The sequence below is a fragment of the Gavialis gangeticus genome, unplaced genomic scaffold, assembly GCF_001723915.1.
Source record: "Gavialis gangeticus isolate Ggan-Ray unplaced genomic scaffold, GavGan_comp1, whole genome shotgun sequence".
Classification (NCBI taxonomy): domain Eukaryota; kingdom Metazoa; phylum Chordata; order Crocodylia; family Gavialidae; genus Gavialis; species Gavialis gangeticus.
In genome coordinates this window covers 71913483-71937241 of record NW_017728992.1, presented here as the reverse complement: position 1 = coordinate 71937241, position 23759 = coordinate 71913483, and the positions used below count along the sequence as shown (strand labels likewise).

The window sequence follows — 23759 nt, the reverse complement described above, 5'->3', positions numbered from 1 at the left end:
CCCCCGCTTCGCTTCCCCTCGGCCTCCCCCGAGGTGCAGCCTGCTGCCTTCCCCCAGCCGGGAGAATGGTCTCTCCTATATTAAATGCACACACTATCTACTATTGTCTCATCAGCACAAAGTTCTGGTACAATGCGGGGAAAGTCGAGATGCTCGAAATGAGTCATATACAAATAATTATTCCACTAATGGGACTGAATCATTAGCCGGGCTGTTATTTAGCTCACCTCCTTCCAAAGCACCATGTGTCCACATGCTCCGTTCCTGGAAGCCCTCGCAGAAGCGGACAGATCTATATTTTGAAAGAGACAAATATGGTTTTGCGTATCTAAAGTTACATTTTTACCAGCTGCTCCCCCCGCCCTGCCCTCTCCGAGCTGGGAAACATACACACTTTGGAGTTATCCCAGAGGCATTTAGATAAGAAACATTAGGTGCGGTGGGGGGAAGCCCAACAACTCTACCGGTAACATATTTATAGATTTATTCAAATGTACAGCAACAAAAAAAAGCATTGAAGCCCTCCATCAAGATCAAAGAGTAATGCTGTTCAACAGTTAGGCTAGAAGAGTTGAAAGACCTTTGAACAAATCAATCTACCATATGGCTTCCTACCACCCCACCCCACCCAAAAAAACCCCCAACAACAACCCACCTCATGTCTGAAAAAGTTCAATTCTTATTTTCCTATATATTGCAAAGCCCAGTGTAAATCACCCCAAATGTGTGTGCCAGAGGCGATTAGAATATGTTTAGTCTGTGGCTGGAAACCCTCGTTTAATCTGTGAGAGATTGGTGGTAGACATCAAGGGTGGGGAGGGTTTTTTTTTTCTTTGTCTAATAATGTGTGCTGACGTAGAATTGACATACAAGACTTTTGAGGAGGGTTAAGATTATCTTTTCACCATAGACAGATTTCCCCCCCTCCTCTTGCCATGTTCCTCTTCGTGATAAACTGAGTAGCTCAGAGGAACACACTGTCCAAATCACCCCATCGTGGTTCTTGCCAGACAATCAAGCTCTGCAGTTTAAACGGTTACCTAGTGCTGTGGTATTTGTGCACAACAACGTTTGAAGCAGTTGTGTCTCTCCAGCTTCTTGCACTTGCAACACAAACTACTACAGGCGACTTGCAAAAAAAACCCAAAATAAGATACAGTCCTTAACCCTTACAATTTCCAGTGCTTATTGCCAGAGGAGCTGGAATAAAGAAAAGAGGGCAAGAGGGAGGGGAAGAAAGCAAGCAAGGGGGAAAGTTTGTAATGAAGGATACACGAATCATAAAATGTAAGCTATGTGTGATTAATGATCTGCACTAATTTGAATAGCAGGCATGTTAAAGGTCATTGACAATTGTTGCTGGTTTCAGCATGAATGCCTGAGTGGGATGTATTTTGGAACAATTAAATTTCATTCTAATTCATAGGGAAAATATTAGGCACATGCACAGCCCAGTTAAATAGAGAAAAGACGCTTTTTAAAAGGCACTTAGCAGATAACTCAGGAGCAGCTTCAGTATCTTAATGCAGTATGTTTCAAATGCTTTAATGGTAGATAATCCATACTCCAGAGTCTTTGTTTTGTTCTCTATGCACCATAAATAATCTTTCCTACAGATTTGCTTTTTTTAAAGCTCAGGGATAAATTCTGTTATTAGTTCCTCCAGACATACTCCATTGTAAGTAACAGTGGTCTCCAATCTTCCAAATTTACACAAGCAGAATTCACCCCTTTAACTCCAATCATGTGCGCACACAATGCAATGCAAACATTTCCATATCATTATTGTAGTTTAACATTTATTTTTACAAAGAGTAAAAAAGCCATTATAAATCAGCATTCCTGAGTAGTATTTAAAACTATTGTATTAGGTTAATAATTTCCATATGGTGACAAATGACAAGTTAAGGCAATGAAAGGTGTATGAAACTTCTGAGATCTTCCACGTAACAATGTAATTTTCATAACCTGCATCTTGTTCTCTCTAGTCTGTATAGAATCCTTCTTGTTAAACAGTAAAATGTGAACACACTCAGCATTGTAATTGCTATATCACTATGTCGTACACTTAAAGTACTTATTTTCCATCTGTATTTTCCTTAGGGCCCAGTCCTACATTCCTTATTCCAATAAAGAATAGGTAGGGAATAGGGCTCTGAAAAAGGACTGTGGAACTGGGCCTCCAATTTAGTAGGTGAGCACAATTCAACTTTAATGGCAAAGGAAAGAAAAAATTCTGAGGATGTGGAAACATCAAAGACAATCAAGCAATATGTTAATTGTGCAGAAAGTCACTAGCAGGGTTCATTTATCCACCTTACTTTAAACAGTAAGTAGATTTTGTCACCTTTCTTATGCTGATTCCAGCATTTCTAGCTTCAGGAAGCAAAATCTGAGGAACAGTATCAGAATTCAAATACTTAAAGGTTATGCAAATTGTATTTGCATCACTTTGTTGGTATTTCTATAAGTTTCAGGTAGAGAATGTGTTCTTTAATTTGAAAATAAGTTATTAGCATACCACCATTCTAGTTGATTAATCTGTTTATGGACACCATTTACTGAGTTTATCTTTCCCTGCAATCCCTGAATGTGCTCTCTTGTCAACTTCTTTAGTTAACTTACAGCATTTTGTGTGAGAATATCAGTGATATTAATGACTCAATACATAGTTTGCTATTTATAGACCTATATGTATAATAATTACACAGAGCAGGAAAATATTTATTTGTTTTTTCTGTGGTCTAATAAATTATTTGTTCAGCTTTTGGGACTAGGCTCTTCGTAGGTAAGGAAAATGGCATTTTGATGAAAATCTGTGCAATGGCTTGTCTGCATAACTTAGCCTTAGGAATGATTGGTGGAAGTTTAGATAAGAAAGGTTCCTGAGAAACACCATAATAGAATAGTGAGGAATAAAAGGCCATGTTTCTCAAAAAGCTGGAGTTGAAAGGATATATAAAAATAAAATTGGATTAAATATTATATATAAATATCATATGTATAGATGTTTTCAGTAAAATATAACCAAGGAGTCATTCAGGTTCCACAGTATGCTAATTTGGATGTATTTAATTCTAGTGTTGCTGAATATGATGTCTGGCATACATACATCTGAAATGTATAAAATGTATTTAAGCAAAGCTAATCAGGAAGACCTGAGGCCCATCAGTCTGTGAAAGATTCTACCTTTACATCTCAGCATTCACTCAAATGGCAGTTTTCTCGGTGTCTCTCATCAAGTTTGTTTAAAACAAACCCCTCAGCTTTATGATTGATCTCTAATTCTCCCTTCACCTTTTGTTTTATCTAACCAGACTCTCGGCAAGCATCAGACAATTAGTAAAACAACACAAAAAAAATGAAACAAAATAACTTCTAGTTTCTATTATTTCACTTTTCAAAAAGGCTTTTTTCTACAGGATTCAGAAGTATATATGGTGTAGATGCAGATGTGATAAAATAATCAACCCAACCCCGTTAATTTATATACACTGAGAAACTAGAGATTACTATGCACAAAGAGGCTCAGTGATTATGTTTACTAAGTAACATTTTATTAAAATTTCTGACTATTTGTAGCTAAAACTGTGAAACACCATTCTAATATGCTGCTGTACTACCACTGTTTATTTTTATCAGTGGCATGAATTTCAGTGTGAAATAGAGTTTCAGTTGATAGCAAATGTGTTCTTTCTGATTACATACAGTGACTTGCAATGTTCAGCTCAGAAATGTTTAGTTCTTTTTTATTACCTGTATAGTACCAGATTACTTCTAAAGTTTGCACCAAGAAAATTCATCATCTGCTGTCCAACATTGTTTTGCACATTGATATTCTCTGTATCTACAAGGGTTGAGGTCAAGTTCTCGTGCTCATTTAATTTAGTCAGTATAAATCCATCAGATAGTTTGGGGAAAAAATACTTTCCATTAGGCAAACTCCAAATGCCTACACAACCCTTCTGAATCTGAAGAATCCTTTAACATGTAACCACATCAGAGGTTTTGTCAAGTCTAATGACAAGTTACTGACTCTTACGTAGGTATGGAAGAATGTGGGTCAAATCCCTCTTGTCTTACTCATACAAGCTGTCCCATTGCCATCAATGAAACTCCTAACTTTAATGGAGCAAGGTGACAGAGATTTAACCCGATCACTTTATCGATGACACATTGTAATCAACTTAAACTTTTCTTTATGCCAAAAATAATCTTTTGAATTTACAGAATCCCATTATTTAAACAAACATGGTTGCTAGGCTGTAGCCAGATTCAGATTTCTACACTTTGATTCATTTAGAACCAGATTTAGTAACTGTATATATATTTTAAACCACATTTTTCAACAGCACTTTTACAATGACTTTGAGGAAGAAAACAGAAAAAAGTTAATATTGTAAAAGTAATTGCAGCTTCCATTCATATGGTTATTTTAACACTGTACTAAATGCTGCACAAAACATCAATTTTTCCAACTGTGGCAGTCACATTTTCTCTCCCATATGCAATCTTGTAAACTACATCAGGACTTCACAGCAGGTAGAGAACCCACAAACCTGTTCTTAACTTCAACTTAACTGAAAGAATCTCAGCAGCAGCTGGTTTCAAAAAAAGCTGATATAGTATCCCACATGTGGCTCATAATACATTTAGAAATAAAAGGAACTAGGCCACAAATATACTTCATTTTAAGAAAGACAAATTCAATAAGGATGCCACTTCTGAAAAATCTCCTATCTTTAGCATACCACAGTTGAGGCCTATTTTTTTCACTCAGTCTACTGATTATAACACTACAGTGTCCTAATCACTTGTCAGACTGAAGCTGAGCATTAATGTGCTGTGTTCTTACAAAACCAAAACACTTGGCTCATTTTCAGCCCCCCAAAATCATATTACCAGTGAAAAACCGACTGCTTTGTAGTGTTGGTTCACCTTTCTAACTGGACCAAACAAAGAGGTACAATAACTAAATAGTTAAGACAATAGCTCAATTAGACTTCTGAAATGTCAAATGTGCCTCTTCTAATACACCCAGATAGATTCATTGCTAGCATTAAAAGTGTATCACTGTGTAGCATTAAAAGTGTATGCACTATTTCACAAACCTAAAAGAGGGAAAAGCAGAAAAGAAGTTAAATTTTCATTTGTAGAGTTTAATAACCAGACTGCTTAAATTAATTTATTTAACATCATAGCAAATTCATACATGTACCATCCTTTACTGAGTAAAACACCACATGGGGGGAACCACCTCAAAAGTAAAGGTGGAACAAAACAGTTGCATATTCTTGCAAACATTGATAAAATTTCCTCTCAACTTTTATGCCATGGTTTGGGTGTTCTAATAATCTTGGTTTATATGGTTTTTCAACTCAGGCATGCAAGGAAAAAGGAACTTCAAAAAGAGAACATTTTACCTGATGTGTACTATTTTAAGGCTTCAGTAATTAGAGAACTGCAAAGGTCAAAATAGCCATCAATATCAAGAGCAGCAGCGTAGAAGTAACATGTTTAAGAGGAAGTTGGTTGGTTGGTTGAAACATAATATGCTATAAGCACTGACATGTAGGTCTGTAATGACAAGCAGCAGATGAAAACATTAAATACCACTAACTTATGTAGTTCTCCAAAATTTTATGAAAATTTGCAAACTGTCCATAAGGGGATGTTCAAAATAAAATTCCAAACCTGAATATCCACAAACTTCAGAAGTGTTTGGACTCCAAATTCCTGACTGTGAGTGTGATTGGAATCACCAGCACAGGGATCCATTCATATAGATCTGGTTACAAGCAAGAGCCAAATTTTTGCAAATGGTTTCTAACTTTACAAAGAGTCTGTATCCAAAAGGTCTCTGAACTCTCACTCAAATTCTGGATCTTCATTCAAATCAGGAACTTGTGGCTTTAACCAATTTCTTAACATAGCAACACTTGCATATTGTAATCAAGTGGAATATTGAAGAATTGTCAATAAGTATGATGTTACATGCTACTTCTAAAACTATATACTGTAGTTTGTCTTTCCATAAGGACATGAACTTTGTAGTTTATATAAAAGTGCAATGAATATCTATTATCCTATAATAACAACTACAACAATAACATTAGTAACCCAAGTCATGAAGAAATGTGCACATTTCTGTTTCAAATTGTTCTGAGAATGGAAATTCTTCCAAAAACTTTTCATTGATTATTTTTATTGCTGATCAACCACTTCTTTTCTCTAAGAATGTTTGTGCCAAATGGGCTAATCTCCTAATTTACACATAAATCACACAAAATCATGCAACTTTTTACACTGTTCAGAGCCATGAATCAGTTGAGTTACTCCTTTCTGCTAGGGAAAGATGTTGAAATGCCCGTAATTATTAGCATAAAAAATACCATAACGTTTAACAGAAACTTCAGAAGACTTCTAGGTAGTCATTTTCATTTGGATTGAAAGCCTGAAGTAAGCTATTAAAGTCTTCCTGCTACACAATTTGAGTCGTTTGCTTTTTTTTCCCGTTAAACTCCAAAGCTAATAAACCCAGAGCATTCTGTAACAAGTGAGGTACTCATGTCAACAAAGGCCTTACTTAGAGACTGCTAGGTTTTCAGAAACTTCTGTGGTGAGGATTTCAAGATATTTTAGTAATATGCAGCATACTCAGGATTTGAGCATGCACTTTTACCTCTTTATTTCCTACAGTTTAATCCTTCGCTTCTTTTCAGTGTGTTTTTAAAATAAGTACTGAAAAGATGTATTATACTGAGAGTCACTCTGAAGGACAATTGGCTGCTAAGTACAAAAACGTTGCTCAAGTAATAAGCTTTAGGTATGGCCTGACAAACTGTTAAACGTAAGGGAATGTGGTGTTTCAGTTGCTACTTAAGTCTAGTAACTTTGCTGTGCCTGCATACAATGAGGCAGTTAATATGGATGAAGCAGAACAACAGAAGACTGGATGATTTTTAAGAGTGGTTGATTTAGAATAAAACCTTGTCTACACAATAAAACTGACTGCCATTGCTTTTGTGGAATATACTAAACCAATAGCTTTTCTGGAAAAGTTCTCAGTGTAGATGCTGTATTCCAGAATAGAAATCACATGTATTCTGGAATAAATACTCCACTGGTGAGCAGAACCACAATGTGTGACATGAAAATAAAGGGGAATCCTTTATTTTTTAATATTGTTGCTATTGCAAGTTTACGCTTCATCTATTTTATTTTTATTGCATCATATGTTGTTTCTCTAAAACTAATATTCACATAATAAAGCAGTTATTGTATACCCCAGCAATAATCATATTCCTTCTGTGCACAATGTTCCCACAAACTATTCTTTGCAGAAAATACCATTAAAACCAATGGTGCAAGTGTTCTATTCATTTCAGTGGGGTTTTGCAAAGTAAAAGGGTCATGCATAATAAAATAATAGGCAGTGGAGCTGCTCTTCACATCACCACTACAGCAGTGTTCTCAGAATATAAGATGCACCACTAATCACATCACTATTGCTATGCAATATGTTCCTATGCAATATAACTCCATATCCCAGATACTTGCCCCCTGCATGCAAAATCTATGCCAAGTCCCACTGACATCCAAGGAGACAAGCATCCTATTAATTTCAATGGGACTTGGTGTAATAAAAGTAATATGCAGCAAAATAATGTGTAGTGAAAGTCCTGCCAAGAATGCTCAGAGAATGATGCTGACAATGCGGTCCTGGCCAGCATTCCATCTCTCAGTAAAACAAGTCTTAATATCACAGGGTATGTGCAAATGTGTAGTGGCAACTCCATCTGGTTTGCCTGCGTAGTCACTAAGGTTGGGATTTTTAACAGAGTTTAAGGGAGTTAGGCGCTGAATTCAGTAGCAACGAATTCCTTAAAGTTCCTTTGATTAACCCAGCTGAAATTACCAGCATCCATCTCATTTAAGGATTTATACTTGCCTATTTAGTTGAGAGGAGTGCTAAAGTAAATATTAATAGGGACAAGTGATTTCATGAAGGGGAAAGAATGCTACATGGCAGCATTGTCTCATTGTGTAGGTCGTACCATGTCTATTATCTAAGTAACTCTTTTGTGAGCAGTCAAATATTTGTAGCTAGGGTGAGGGAAGTGAAGGCATCTCCAGGTATAAGGGAATAAAACAAAGAGAAATAACACCCCATTCATTCTCTCTTTTAGGCAAACAAAAATATGCAGTAATAGCAAACATATGCTATTGGTGCTTTCAGCAACACCCAGAAGTGACAGTGTGGCAGTTTGGCCAGGTCAGAAGTTATGCTGGTGAGTTCACAGCGCTGTGCTGTTCTTACTGACCTCTATTCACTGCAGCTCATAGTAATTTCTGAGGGCTTTTCTGTTACCACTCATGCCTCAGAGAGGACACTAGCGTCTGAACATCACACTGAACACAGGACACTGAACATCAACAGCATCTCAGCAGAAGTCAAAGTTCAGTCTGCCCTTCTCCTCTTGATTCTTTCAGTGAAAAGGTACACAAGGCCATGGCACATTGACAATGACTCTATAACTATATTGGTTTTACTTTATAGGTTCTTCTAATCTGAATATGTAATACACACAAGAGAACAGACATCTTAGATGTGGTCTTATTCTACCAAGTGCCAATGAAGTCATTCATGCACACATCCCATTCACTTTTGCATTTGCTCATTAGAACATTTTCAAAAGAAAATATCTGCTTAGTCTGTAGCCAAGTGTTTTGTTTTGTTTCCTTTTTTCCCCCCTTGACTACCAAATCTGTTCAGCCCACATTAACAGTAAAATTCTTTCTTCAGAAGTTCACTGGTAAATTCTGGACCTCGTAAGATTAAGTATGAGAGAGATGGATTGCAGCGTTCTTGTTTAAACCTTTATCATTACATTACAAAGAAACATGATTTTCTAGTTCTGCGTGCCTTCTAAAAATGAGGTGGAAAATGTCCAAAAAAAAGGCATTCATTGATCAAAACTCAGTTGATTTAGCATACATTCAGCTCTTCCTGCACTTCAGCTAAACCAAGTGGGTGTGTGGCCTGTTTATATAACTTAAAATATCTGCTTGAATGGCATAATCTTACTCAGAGGCGACACGTAGGGGGTGCACATGCACCCTCTGAGCGTGGCGGTGCACCCTATACAAAAATGCGCTGTTGACATGGTCGCCGCTTGCCACCCTGCCACCAACACCACTGGCAGCGTCTGTGGGCTGTTCACGATCACTGCTGGCCACCGCTGACACTGCTGGTAGTGTCTGCGGGTGGTTGCCAACCCCTGGTCGGCCCTTGCCACCCCCATTCCCCCTGCTGCTGACAGCACCGACAACATCTGCAGGAGCTCCCACTTACTGTTGCCATGCTCCTGCTGCCGCCGCCATGCTCCTGCCACCACCATGCTCCACCAGCCACCAGGAGCATGCGTCATTCATGATCTTGCTCCTCAGCTTCCTCAGATATGATGTCAATAGAGGAATTATGTGACTTTTATCTTGCTTAAAATAAATCAGAGATACAGATGCCAAATGTAGCATGTACAGCAGTGGTCTCCAACCTTTTTAAGTAGAAGATCGCCTTTGGCATTTAAAAGCAACCCAAGATCTACTGTTCTCTGCCACCATCCCCCACTCCCCACCCACCAGGAAAGTCTGTGGGGAGGGAAGGGGGGGAGGCAGATCAAGGCAGAGAGAGAAAAAATTATTTGGGGGGAGTTAGAGGGGAGGCCAAAGTCCCCCCAGCGCATCCCAAACCCTCATCCGACGTGCCCCGATACTCACCATAGGAGCCAAGACAAGCAGCAGCTGAAAGGAAACACTGACACAGGCTCAGCAGTTCTGCAGCTGCCCAAGCCTGTGTATCCACAAACACTGGGGGCAGAGCTCCTGAGAAGCGCAGGCTGCTCAAAAGGCAGCTGGAGATCCAGATATGCTGGTGTCAGGGAGCAGAGAGTGGAACACTGGCCAGGAGACACCAGCTGCGGAGCCGGAAAGCTCAAACCCCGGATGCCAGAGGAAGGAGCCAGGTGCCTGCCAGAGGACCCAGGTGGGCAAGGCAGAGAGCAACCTCAGGAGCTGACAGGGGCAAGGGAGCCCCACCTGGGAACAGCAGCCTCATGGGACACCACAGAACAGCAGGGCTTCTACCAGAAGCTCAGATGCTGCAGCCAGGGGTGGCTCCTCAGGACTGCAAGCAACCCTGGGCAGCCCTGCAGCGAGCAGATCACAGACCCCTGGGAGGGGGAAGGAAATGATGCGGCTGGTGGGACCATGACAGCTTGACCACAGGTCAGCCAGGCACCAGGGAGTTCACGCTGGGAAAGATGGCAGAGGCTAGGCACAGGGCAGTTGCCTGTCCCCACACCTACTAGGATAGAAGGGACAGACAAGTCCCCCAAGGGCCCAGAGAGATGGACTCTCAGGAGCCCAATGGCAGACATTGGTCGTTTTTCAGTTACGTTGTCTTCAGTTGCGGTTTAACCCCAGATGGGGCAGATTTAGTTTCCTGGAGTGGGGGGAGCTGACCCAAAGACGAGGGATGGACCCAGAAAAACTGATGGCCAGGAAGACCTGACCCTTTCAAGGTGGGCAGTGTGGATGAGGTGAAATCATCCAGGGGAAGACCTGTGGTGGCAGCATCTACCCAGGTCAAAGACATGGTAAGAGTGGGGTAAAGGGGAGGTTGTAGCCCCACAAAGACAGCCCAGGGCCAAGCCCCCCTCAGGTCACCTACAGGGAACTGCCTCCCCAACAACAAACATCAAAGACAAAGCAGGCAAGAAGGGGCAGCACCTGAACCATCTAGGTGGCACCGAAACCTGATCTCACCTTGACATCACTGGGGGGCAAAGCACCGACCAAAAAGGGGCCAAAACCCTATAACACCTACAAGCGACAGGGGGTGCACCTCCCCAGCAGGTAAGTCCCACCTGGCCAGGGCCCCACTCAACTTATCCCTGCTCCTGCTTCTGTCCCTCACCGCAGGGGCCTCAATCTAGCCCCTGCCCTTTCTCTCCACCACAGACTGACCTGCTGGGCTAGGGCACGTGCGTGCATGCACGCGGGCAGTCAGTCCCCCACCCCACCTCGGATCAACTCCAAGAGGCTCCGAGATCTACTGGTGGATCAAGATTCATTGGTTGGTGACCACTGATATAGAGCCATTATATAGCGCTCTCCATTCCCTGGGGACATTTGGGCTTATACATTTATGAATAAATGATATTGATCCATATAGATTATATTTTCTTCATCTGTGATAGAAAATGTATTTTTAATATCCATATATTAACCTAAGTGTAATTTCATACAGGTTATATACTAATTAATACTACAAATGCATTTAATCTTTACAAAAGATGTATTCCTTGCATAGTGATAATAATCATTACTACAGTAGGATACATTCTGTCTGGTACTGGTACTTACTCAGGAAGTTAAAAGAGAATGTATGGACCAATAGCTTCTGTATGGCTATTGGTCCAGGCATTTGGGGAAAAGTAGAAGCATCATGTCTAGTGCAACACCATTTTCCAGCAGTTGTATAGGAAGGGAGAGGGGTAGGATGAAGAAGTTCTTGGCTAGGCCCCTATCAGTGTAAAATCCAGTGAGGCTGAACTGAATGAACTGGGAGAAATATACTACTATATCCAGGGAAAAGCTATAGCAAATTACTCAGCCAAGTCATAAAAAGAGAATTGTGATTCAGGGAGGCTAATGTTTGCCCATTAAAGACACTGAGTTAAGACACAATAATGGCCCATTATATCTGGTATATATAGAGTCAGGAGACCAGAGTTTTGGTCATAGCTTTGGCACCCAGTTACTGGGTGATCTATGGTGAGTCTCTTTCCCTCTCCCTTCCCAAGTTTCTGCAGCTGCAAAATGGGGCTGAGGCTCTTTGAGTGTTGCAGTTTACTATGACAATGATCACTTAATAAATTATTTAAAAAACCTCATTTAACCCCATACAGACAGGACAAAATACATAAATACAAAACACATCTGGTTTATGTCACTCTAATTCAGTACCTGTGTTACTGCATAACATAGTATTTAACAATGTTAACATCCATATATTAGCCTTGGCATTTTTTTGTTCCTACTCAATTGTGGCTGTGCTATTGAGGTGAGATTCTCTCACAACTGTGATTAGCAAAATATGAAGAATAATGCTCATGCCCTTTCACTATTAGTACACTCGCAGTAGAATTTAAATAGGTTTTATTTTTAGATGTTATTGGCAGCCAGGGTTCTATGCTAGTAAGTATTTTTATGTGCAAATTGAATAAATGCATGTATTTGCACTGGCAGGTAGATTTCTATGTAGGTTCTGAAAGTTCTTTTGAAAAGGGCAGAAAACAGTCCGATGAATTGAACACATATTAGATTTCATGCCTTCGTGATTTTTTTAATTTCATGATTTTTTAAAAATTATATAATAGGGTTAACCTTGTTCAGAACAGACCTGGACACACTCACTCTTATGGCTACCCATACTTTGCTTGTGCTAGAAATACGCCCATAAATACAATACAAATTCAGTGCTGCACTGTTTTTGGTAATGGAAGATTTCCAAAAGAAGCCTAGTGTAGCCAAGACTACCTTGAGCAGATTTAAAGGACATATTGGTTAAAAGCAGGTGTGTCTTGTTCTGTTTTAATCTCCTCATGATTGCCACCACTGTGGGGATGCAGTATTACAATAGGATGAGACATCTCAAAGACAAGCTAGTGTTAAGAAAGACAATAAGAAAAGAGTAATGGCAATTGAGTGCTAGATGGGTTCCTTTTGGCATTCCAAGAGTGCAGATCAACAAAGCATAAGCCAATCAGTGCTCACACAAACAAAGGCTCTCACTAAAAATAACTCCATCAATACAAACTGAATATGCATCCAATAGCACTGGTGCAGTGGTTTTATTAGACTTTAGGGTTTTCTCACTATGAGAAACTTTGTTCATGTTTAGATTTAGAAAGGGAATAAACAGTATCTGGCAAAAGTGCAGATTTTATTTCTATATAATATCTGGCTGATGTGATTCACTTTCATTATAATAAAAAGAGTAACACCTGTGTGCCAAGTTTCAACCTGATGCAATTTGATACAGGTGAGATATTAAACCCTGAAGACCAAGTTAACAGTGGAAACAGTGATAGGCCCTTAACTGTACTGGGGTTAGTGGCTGCTCTTATAATAGGAAGTTATTCATTTTTCACAGTATAGTAGAAAAGCTGATAAACAGTAAACCTGTGTGCCAGCTGATGTTATATTACAACTTGTTTAATTAACACTACTAGAGGAGTGACCTTGTGTTTACTAATTATTTCGGAGAGTTACTTATTTAGGAATCAGAATAGTAAACCAAACAACGATGTACTTACTGTGAAGAGCAATACTTGAATATTTTGCCTAGCTTCTTCATTGTCTTTGTAATTTAAATATCCTGTTGTGTAAGTATAAAGACAGGAAGTGAGTTATACAAAACCTTACAATAACAGTATTAGGTTTCAGATAAGCAGATGTGCTCAGTGTTGCTGGGTATTTTTTTTCCTGAAGTAATGTAAGTTTTGTAAATGCTAGGGGGGGGATTAAATTTTCTCTTAAAATCTTTCAAAATAAGCTTTGTCAGTAATGCACAAATACTCTCTAGATAACAATAAATGACTTTGGCCTATGATGCCAGGCTTTAATTATTTAGCTTCATGCTTTATTTGTGTTTCTGCCATGAAACCAAAACCTCCTTTTCAATAGACGGAGACAGGGTCGTAGGGTAGGTGACTACCTATACACTCTTTCATTGTTTCCACTCCAATTCAGCACTGTTTTTATGCAAATCAAAACCTTTGTGTGTACATAGTTTAGCACAGATATTCTTACATTTTATACACACCACAATTAGCTTTCCTGCTGAAACTGCTGCTGAATTGTATCATTTCCTCTAGTGGTGATTATTACACTGGCTCTTCACAAGAAAGACAGTAAGAACAGTTACTTATGCTTTTAAAGGTTACAAACCAAAGCCTATTTTTACACATGTGAATTTATTGGCCTAAAAAGAAATATTTGCTAAATTGTGACATTTGGCATGTCTTTAATGAATCAACCCATTTTCCACAAGCTAGATGAGTAATTGGCACGTCAAACTATAAACAGCCTATGGTACAAACTACCTGCCATTGTTGAATTTAACAAAAGTAGGACATGATTTCTGAACCTATTTTCCCCTAATAAGATTACAGCCCTGATTAGCTTGCTCCAACTGAAGTCAGAGTACTGCCATTGAATTCAACGTGAAGAGTAGGATTGTGTGTTTGCATAATTTATACAACATTACATAAACAGGCTATTGATATTTGATTCTTTGGAACATGGCAAATCTTTGATACACATGAGTATTTATTTAAGTACCTATACACACATATACAAAAAATATATAAATATATATTCCACACCCACACACAGTGTATAAATATACCTTGTCTTTTAGCCTTTGTGTGGATATAGTTATAAATGGTCCTGAAAACTCTGCCTGTGATTAAGGTTGCCTAACATTTTCTATTGTAAAACCCAGTTTCCCATTACTTAAAATTTGCCAGACTTCTGCCATTTAATTTGAAATTCATATGCTGAGCATTTGCCTTGGGCTAATTTTTTGTGAAAATTTCAGCCAAAATATTTTAGCTGTTTCTAAGAAAGACACTAAAGGAAATATGTTGTTTTGCCCATGTTAAAAAAATTGGATGACCTTTTCTTCCAACAGCTCTTGCATTTCTATGTTGTGGAGGCAAAGACCTAATTCTGGAAGGGGTCATTGTGTCAGCAATATGCCTTTGGCTGTCCCCATGAAGATCTCCTTTAATTTGGCCAAGTTATATCTTTGAAAAAAATAATCACAATTTGCACATATTCAGTAAAGCCTCCTACACTGTGACAAATAAATTATCAGAGGAAGCTTACAGATGTTAATGTTGCACATGTCTTAGCCCCATCGCTACAAGGGCAAAGCCAGAATGATGATTTCTCTGCTGCTCAGCTCTGGCATGGATGGGAGTGGTTCCTGGATCTGAAAAATCTCAGAAAAGCGAGTATGTCTCTTCTGCTGTTTCTGTCTGTCTGTTCTCCCCACTCAGCACCAGAGACTGCATAGGAATTCGTCACAGAGCAGAAAAAATGTTGTACCAGGGGTGTGAGAAAAAAATAGATTGAAACAAGGAGTTCAGAGAGACTGGGACTGAAAGGTAGAAGGGAAATTGGGATTGGAAGCTGTGGTGGGAAGGAAAGCTGGGAATAGAAGTTGGTGAGAGAAGGGGCCGGGGCTGACTGGGTACATCTACACATGCAATTAATGGGTGCTTGCAGATGTTAAAATCCTCTCCCAAAAATGCGCTTTACTAGCAGAAGCAGCACATTACTTGGATCCAGCTCCACAGCATCTGTACAGATAAGATATATCAGCAGGTTCTTTGGTGCTTTCATCTAATAGCTGATTCAATTTTTTTTTTTAATCTTTGTATTTACAACAATTACCTTGCTGCAGAGTTTATTAGCTTCATTCACCTTAATAGGGCACATGTGTAGGTGCTGAGACAATGTCTTGTGTAGACGCACCCACTGTATAAGGAAACTGGGACAGGGAGATCTGAGCAGGCAGTGGAACTGAGAGCTGATGGCAGGGACTGGGAGCCTACTAGGATTAGATGAAGACTGGACTCAGTGAGCCCTTGAAAGAAAATTAGGATGGGCTGTACAAAGAGACAGGAATTAATGGCTGAGGTATAAAAATGGGATTCGGACAAGGACAGATGTAGTTAGCTATGTTAGTCTGAAGTCTAGTAAAAGGCAGAACATTTTAAAAAGGCCCAATCCCACAAAAATCTGAACCGTCATTGAATGAGGGTTCAGATGAAGATGTTTCAAAACAGAGGAGCTTCTGTAACTTGTGTCTGCACAGCCTCTCAACCTTGGAGCTGTTTTCATAATGGGACGGGGGAAAGGAAGCCAGGGAGTTCAAGCTGAAGTTCTTTCACCTGGCACTGGAGGGTGGGGTGGGTGGACTGGAGCTCCAATCCCTCACCCCACCCTCCAGTGTTGGCTGGGAAACCCCTAGAGTGAGCTCCCTTTGTTCTCTTTATCCCCTCCCATTCTGAAAACAGTGTCTGGCTGGGAGGGAGGAGGAGTCATTGCTAAGGGAAACCTGCTGCAGACTTGCAATGAGCAGCTAGATTCCCCTCCTGCCTAGAACCAATAGTGAACTTGTGTTTGGTTGGAAGGAATTACTGTAACTCAGAACACTTCCTGCAAAACGTTCTGAGTTACAGTGGGGAGCTGCACTTCTGTCTGTGGCTTAAGATTCCCTAGTTCAGTGGTTTCCAATTTGTGGTATGCATACCACCAGTGGTATGCAGACAACCTGTCAGTGGTATGCATTAGCAGATTTATTATAATTACTTTATATGACAAACATTTGCTGGTGGTACTTAAGGTTGTACTGCTTTAAATTGATGGTGCACAGTCTATCAGAGTTTGGGAACCACTGCCCTAGTCCCACTACTCCTCTGCTGTCAGCAATTGTCTATGAAACTCATAGGCAATGAATGTCTAAAACTCTTCTCATACTCGTCCAAAAACTATTGCTGCTTTGTTAACTCAGGAGGCAGAGGTCTCTATGCTGAACATAAAGGTTCCAACACAACTGATGACCAATATACCAGTAAATGTGCATATGAAGTAATGCGATGAACTTTCAAGAGGAGTGGTGGTTAAAAATTGGCTATTACCCACATTCAAAAAAATTAAAGTAATATTAATCCCTATATTAATGTAAAAGAACATTTTTCAGGTTAGACAGGGGTCATAACAGTAAGGAAAACCCTGTAAAATCATAAGCCTTCTTCAGATGCATTATAATAGATTTGACTAACATGATTGCATATTATTCTTCATATGATCCCTGCCTCATTCAAGTTTATAGGATGGACTGGCTCTGGGGATGATGTTAACCTAGTTGGGCAGTGAAGGAGGCTGTTTGTAGGTTCGTTGCCTTACCTACTGCAGAAGTTAGGTGTGCAAGGAAAAAGGCAGTCTATTGCAGGAAAAGAAGGGCTATGATATTTGAATACTGTTCTGAAGAGGTGGATTTTAAACCTCCCTCTTGCTACAGAGCTCCTTTGTGGGCATTTATACACATACTTTTTTGTCCTGCAACACAATGGAGATTTGCCACTTCGATTAATCGAGTCTGCTTCACACGCAAGCTGGTGTGCACTGCGCTGTGCCACGTGCATTTGCTTAAGTGGCAAAATGTGCATCAATGCTCAGAAAATGGCAGTGGTGCACTTTTAAGCTAACACACCTCCAATGTGTTTTAGTTCAAAAGTGCACCGCGGCTATTTTCTTAGTGCTGACATGCATTTTGCCACTTATACACTTTTCAAAGTACCAAGAGCTGCAGCGCTTCCATATGTAAAAATGCTCTGTGATTCTAGGGAAGGCACTTAACGCAAACCTTTCACAAGCAGTCAGTAATTGTGAGGTTCTCACTTTCTTGGTGCCTAACTTGAACACTTAGGGAGCCTACGGATATTTAGGGGAGGCACTCTAAGTCATGGCTCTTTACACAAAGTGCAATGAGTTAGAGCCCTCCCTCCAACCCAACAAACATTCACCTGAAAACAGCACCTAGCTGGGAGGGAGGATGCGTCATTCACCTGTTGGGTTGTGGGGGCTCAAGCCCACCTGCATGGGCTCTGACAAGCAAGTGGGGGAACTCCAGCAGCCTGCCAAACTACCCCTCTCCTCAGCCCTCCTACACCCCACTTTGCCACTTAAGCCATGGCAAAACCCAGCTGGCAGTTGTGTACTGCCGCTGTCCATAGGCCACGATGGGGGAGAGGGGACAGGAGTCCCCCCATACACACACAACTTGCAGGCTCCTCCCTGCTACCCCATCTGGGGTAGTGGTGGGGAGCCAGCCTGGGCCCCTGAGGATGGGGGTCTCCCTTTCCCACCCACCACCTGGGCCTCTTAACAGCAGCAGCATGCAGCTTTTGGCTGGGGTTTGCCATGGCTGGAGCTGGAGAGCACGGCAGGGTAGAACAGAACCTCCTCACCTTGCAGGCCCAGCCTATCTCCCCCAGTGCCCCAGCTAGAGTAGCTGAGGGGGACCACGAGGTGCGTGCTGCTCCCTCCTCCTCCTTCCTCTGCTGCACAGAGAGGAGACTTCTTCCTTTCTGTGACAGCCCCAGAGGTTGAGTTGGTGGTGCAACCATCAGCCTAGCCCCACATACAAAAAATTAACTCTAGAGGGAACCTCAGCAAAAAATCTCTAAGGTGCTCTGCTCTAGAGCTCCTTTAGCTAATAGGTGATTTATCAAGGGTTAATTTTTCACATGATTGGCCTTTTTAATAGGGCTCTGCAGCCATGAATGTTTATGATGTCACGGCTGTGGTGTGCTTTCAGCAGCCAGATAACGTGAAAAATGTAACTTATGTAAGTGCCTTTAGGTTCTGATTTACAGAACTACTGAGCACTCACAGCTGCAGCTGAAGTCAATGGGAGCTGTGTTACAAAATGCTAAGTTCTTTGAAAAAAGCAGTTGCTAGTCATTTTGAATTGATCTCCCAAAATTAAAGTATTGACTTCAAGCCCTGTGCCTCAGTTCCCCATCTGTAAAATAAGATAACAAGATATCCCTTTACTTCACAGAACTTTTGCAAAGATAAAATCACTTATGTCTGTGAAGCATTCAGGTATTATAGTAATGAATCCATGAGAAATGAAGAATCTTTCTTCAGAAAATTATTTAAATAATGTGCAGTAAATCACATCTCGTTTTGAATAGTAAGAATAACAAATATTGAATAGGTTTTTACTCACCTCCATACTGAATGAAGTACATGCAAAAGAATAATATATGATCATATAATTAAAGGGACACACACAAGGGGGGTTGACTTTAATTTCCATAGACAACCTTAATTATGGCATTACCTAATTTTTGAGCACTTGTCTTTAAAGTGTAGTTACAGGTTGTAGGGGTTTTTTAACATAGTTTTTATATGTAGTAAATGCAAACAAGTAATTTTGCCTCCAGTTCAAAACAATCAAATATAGAAAGGTCATGCACTGGCTAATAGTTAATTCTGCTTGACAATATGAGGAGAGGCAGGAATAACTAACCCAAAGTTATCAAATAGAGAAAATTATTTAATAGATATTGTGGCCCTTTTGATTGCTCCAAATGGAATATTAAAATCTGCAATAATCAGTGAAATATAATGTGGGTTCTTTTATGGAGTTTCTTTTAGTTTCTCAACCAGCTGTAAACAGAATAATTGAGTATTTACTGCAATAAAGTCTCTTATCTTCTATAACTTTAACAGAGTTCCTTTTTGGCTATTAAAATGATGTGTAGCTTTATTCCATATAATGTTTTATTCCTACAGCTACTTTTAATAGTAAATAATTAAATATTAACAGAGGTAGTTATATCTGAAGTAATTATATTTTTTAAAATTCTTTCCTGTTTCTGTGACTTAGAAATGCAAAAAATGAGATGATCAATCGTTCTTCCCTACTTCTTCATGTAATTATGTGCTTTGGGTCTGTTTCCTAGTTTAAATGACATTACCCTGGTATATAACTAAAGTAACACAGTGTCAAATCAAGCCTTATATGTTCAAGATTTTATTTGCTGTGGGGTAGGGGCAAAGTCCAAAATACTATTTTAGAGCCCAGAAAATGATTGAATGGATTTTCTATGTTTTCCTCTTGGCCTGATTTGTTCCTGTTAGGAGTCAGGCTGCTGGTACAGTATTCTGGAAAGGGGGAATATTTTATACAGGTTTTAGGGTTAACCGAAAACTTTGAAAAGCTTAGGTACAGCATTACCCTCCTTGGTTATTTGCTGACTTGTCTCAAAGGCTTGTAAACCATCACCTCTCTTATTGATCTGCACTAGAGTCACTTCAAAATGTAATTTTGAAAGCAGTATTTCAGCACCTCTCCCACTTTGACCTCTGTGCTGCAGCCCAGTTTTCCAGGGGTTGGGGGCTGCGGCGAGTTGGGGGAGGGGGCAGGGCAGGGCAATGGCTGGCTGAAGGTTTAAAAAACATTTATTTAAAACTTTATATCTGCTTAATTGTACTTTAAAAGCCTCTCAGTTATAGTATCTGCTTTGTTAGAATCTATCCCAGGATTCACATCCCTCAGCCTTAATTTAGCTACAAATTGATTCTTAAAGTATCACATTTAATAGCCTTTGGGGTTTGATGTGCAAACTCTTCTGACGTCTATTCATAGACCTTTATAATGGGACCCACTTCAGTTTATCCCTAGAACTGTCAGACTCTCTGGGAAATAATAGCTCCTGACAGTTGTAGAGTTAAAATATAGGATTAATGATCAGCTTTTAATATGCAAATGGGGTATTCAGCTTTCCTCTTACCCATCTTATCTAACACAAATTCATTGTTGAAACAGGTAGTGTTGGTTGATTCAACAACTAAACCTAGTTTGTCTATCAGAGCAGATTCCTGAATCAAAAAAGATGCACACCACACATTATAATATATTTCCTGACATGGAACTGAATATTTTTCTGTCAAATTCAGGATGTACTCTTCAAGTTTCCAAATCCTCCTTTCAGACAAAAATAAAAATAGCTGGGCATCACACCAACCAGATGGAGAAATCAGAAGGAACGCGTCTGCTCTTTGCTATTAAATACAGCTGTAACAAGCGTCACACACTTTGATTTAGCTGTTTTAAATAGATCAAAACAATTTGTTGCCTGCATTTAGTAAAAAGTAAAGTCAGGTGATTTCCACAGTAAAACACAGCTTATTTTTTATGATTTCATTAAGAGATTAATAACATTTCTGTATCAGTAGGCCTTAAGAAGTATATGGCAATTTCCAGTTGTGGCATTCCATTATAAGCTGCCTATGTATACAAAATTAGACTATTTATTCAGGAAATGTTATATACTCTTGTAATTGGAAAATACATTTTAAACAATATAATAAGAAACTCTTGTCCATTATATTCTGCAGTGATAGGCAATATTTATATCTAACAGGGGATGGGAAAGTAAAGATTTGGAATTAAATGACATTTAGTGTGGCTAACGTATCTTGATATATCTGGAAGAAAAATATCTGAATGATCAGGGGTATGAAAGTCATAAAACAAAGGTAAAATAAATACTGTTTCATTCTGAAAAAATGCCTCATTTGCCAATAAAACACTCACCCCACTCTATCTGTGCTTATCACTAGCTTTTCTAAGAGCATGAAACAAAAACCTGTCCCTCAAAATAAGGCCTAGTCCTGCATTCTTTGTGCACCTCAAGCTAGCAGTAAACCGAGGAATGAAAGCTCTTGCTGTAGTTTCGAAACATCTATCCTTTTCAGTTATTTCTTTGGCAGTGCTGACATTAATGCAGTCGGCTAAAGCAATACCCTGACTAGCAGCAACTGAGTAACAGGGACAACAGGCACACATAACATGTGTCACATATTTGTAAGCTAAATGCTTTTCCCAGTCATTCCTTATATCTTTATATGTGCTTCAGACTAACAGGAAGAGTACAATTAAAACTGCTTGGGAACCTTGGTTCTAACAAACTGCTTCTAAATGGCCTCCAGGGGGTTTCTTTTGTTATTTTGATAACAATGCCAATTTACTTGGATACCGTTCATTTCTAAGAATGCAGAGTGGTGTATTACTAATAGCCCTTCAAAATCATAATTCAAATATAAATTAAGCTCACAAATTCTGTTTCTGGCACAGTTATACTATTCCTGATCACTGATTTCCTTGCATACGCATTCACAACTGTGCAAAATAATTGTAAAACTCAAGTAACTCAGAATGGTAGCATTGTACAGCTGCTTTACATTCACTCTGCATTGGTGTAAAAAGCTATACTCGGGGTAGGTCATTGGAGAATCAGATCCAGGAGAATCAGTTTATGTTAACTAAGCATAAGAAAACCCAAAGCTATGCATCCACTAAGAAAAAGCTATATTCCAAATAATGTCAAGTGTTGGGCTTAAGCCTGAAATGGCTAAGTTAGTGTACAGTGAAAAGTGAAATTCTATCCTTCACTTGTCCTGTTGTATCTATATAATGCAAACTTCCCTGATCAGGGTGGGAGGGATATTTTCTGAACATTAGGTATTGTTTGTGCTCTAACACATAAGCATGATGAAACTCTTTAAATGGAATTTGGGCTTTACTTTTCAATGTCCTGGATTTTTTTATACTAGCTTCATAAGACCTTCAGCTTGTATAACTTTATTGATTTCAGTGGTGGCTATGCCATGGGTTCAAAAATGTTTGATTATGATTTATTTTTGGTGCATTTTTGGTGCATTTTCTCTTTAGATGTTGTTTTTGATACTAAAGAAAACAAGTCTCTCTGTGAAACACTGCAGAATTCACATGAAAGTCTTCAGTTGCTTGAACCAAGCAATATCAAATTTCACGGATGAAACTGAAACCATTTGTGCCTGATATAATTATAAAATTATATCTAGTAAACCTTTACATATTTTTTTAATTCTCCTGTGCTTATAAATGGCGTCACCCTATTATAATCCAGGAGCAGCAGGTAGAGCTCACCAGAAAAACAAAAAAAGTCCTGCTTCTTCTGATAAAGAAAGGGTCATAGAACTCAGAATTTAAATAAGTATAGGAGACAGATTAAGAATTAGGAACTGCAGTGTAGGCCACATGGTTCAAATAATCTTTTTTAGAAGGGAACTCCAAGCAGAGAAGCCCTAACCACATTAATTGACAATTTTGGACACTGACATATTCTGCTCACTCAGTAGAATAGGTTCTGCAGAAGTAGAAATCATGAAAGATTCCCAACATGAAAGCGTTGCCAAGGTTCTTCCACCCTGGTCTAGAAGGAGTGGCCCTAGGAATATGAGAACAGTTTGTTCAGTCTTGCTTTTGAGATTGTCATCATTTGGCAAAATCAGTGCTAGTTTGGTGGGGGGAAGGTTGTTTGATCAGAAGGAAACTTTGTACAGGAGGAGTGCAATGGTGGAGTAATTTAGGGCATTTCTTGGAAAACACCGAAGGTGGGAGTTTGAGCCATCTCCTGAATTCATGCCAAAGACAGTTCCAATTTGGCCTAAGAGTAAATGAGCCCTTGGATTGGGAAGGCAATGACAGCTGGAGGTAATGCTGGTGACCTTAGTCCTTTGTGTGCTGCTGACTGCCAAAACTGGTGTGCCTTAATCATGCTACGTTACATGCCTCTAGGCTTGAGAAGACTTTTGACCCTGACCTAGGGTTTACTAAGAATTGAACTAAGACCACCAAATAAGTTTCATGTAAGAGTGTGTAGAGCTCTCCATTACTAACCTGGGCTATACTTTGAACAGGCTGCCTCGGCGTGAAAGGCTTCATAGCCCGTTACCTAGCCTTCCAGCTATTTAGTCTCCCATTTTATATATTTTCTGTAATTTGTCTAATTTTAAAATGGCCACACATATTTTTGGACACTTTCCATTTGGGACTGAAACTTCTTGACAAGCTTCAGCACAGAGTGAAGCTTAGTATAATTGTTTAAAATTTTGTAAAAAAGGGCCTACACATTACTTTCAGCACTATCAGAATCCCTGTAGTGGCAGCAGAGTACATGCAAACATGAATATTTATATCTGTATATGATTTTATTACTGTTTTATGTGCTGTGTGGATATAAATATAGGGTCATATTCAACCACCATTGGTGCTGCTT

General features: G+C 39.4%; 1 protein-coding gene across 1 annotated transcript in view; it reads right to left on the bottom strand.

Moving 5' to 3' along the window:
- The window catches only part of ZNF516 (zinc finger protein 516), a 208584-nt gene extending 208303 nt beyond the window's left edge, over positions 1-281 (bottom strand). Inside the window, exon 1 of the mRNA XM_019524277.1 lies at positions 228-281. The gene's annotated coding sequence lies outside the window, so the exon portion shown is untranslated. The remainder of the gene's footprint in view (positions 1-227) is intronic.
- Positions 282-23759: the final 23478 nt, after the last annotated feature.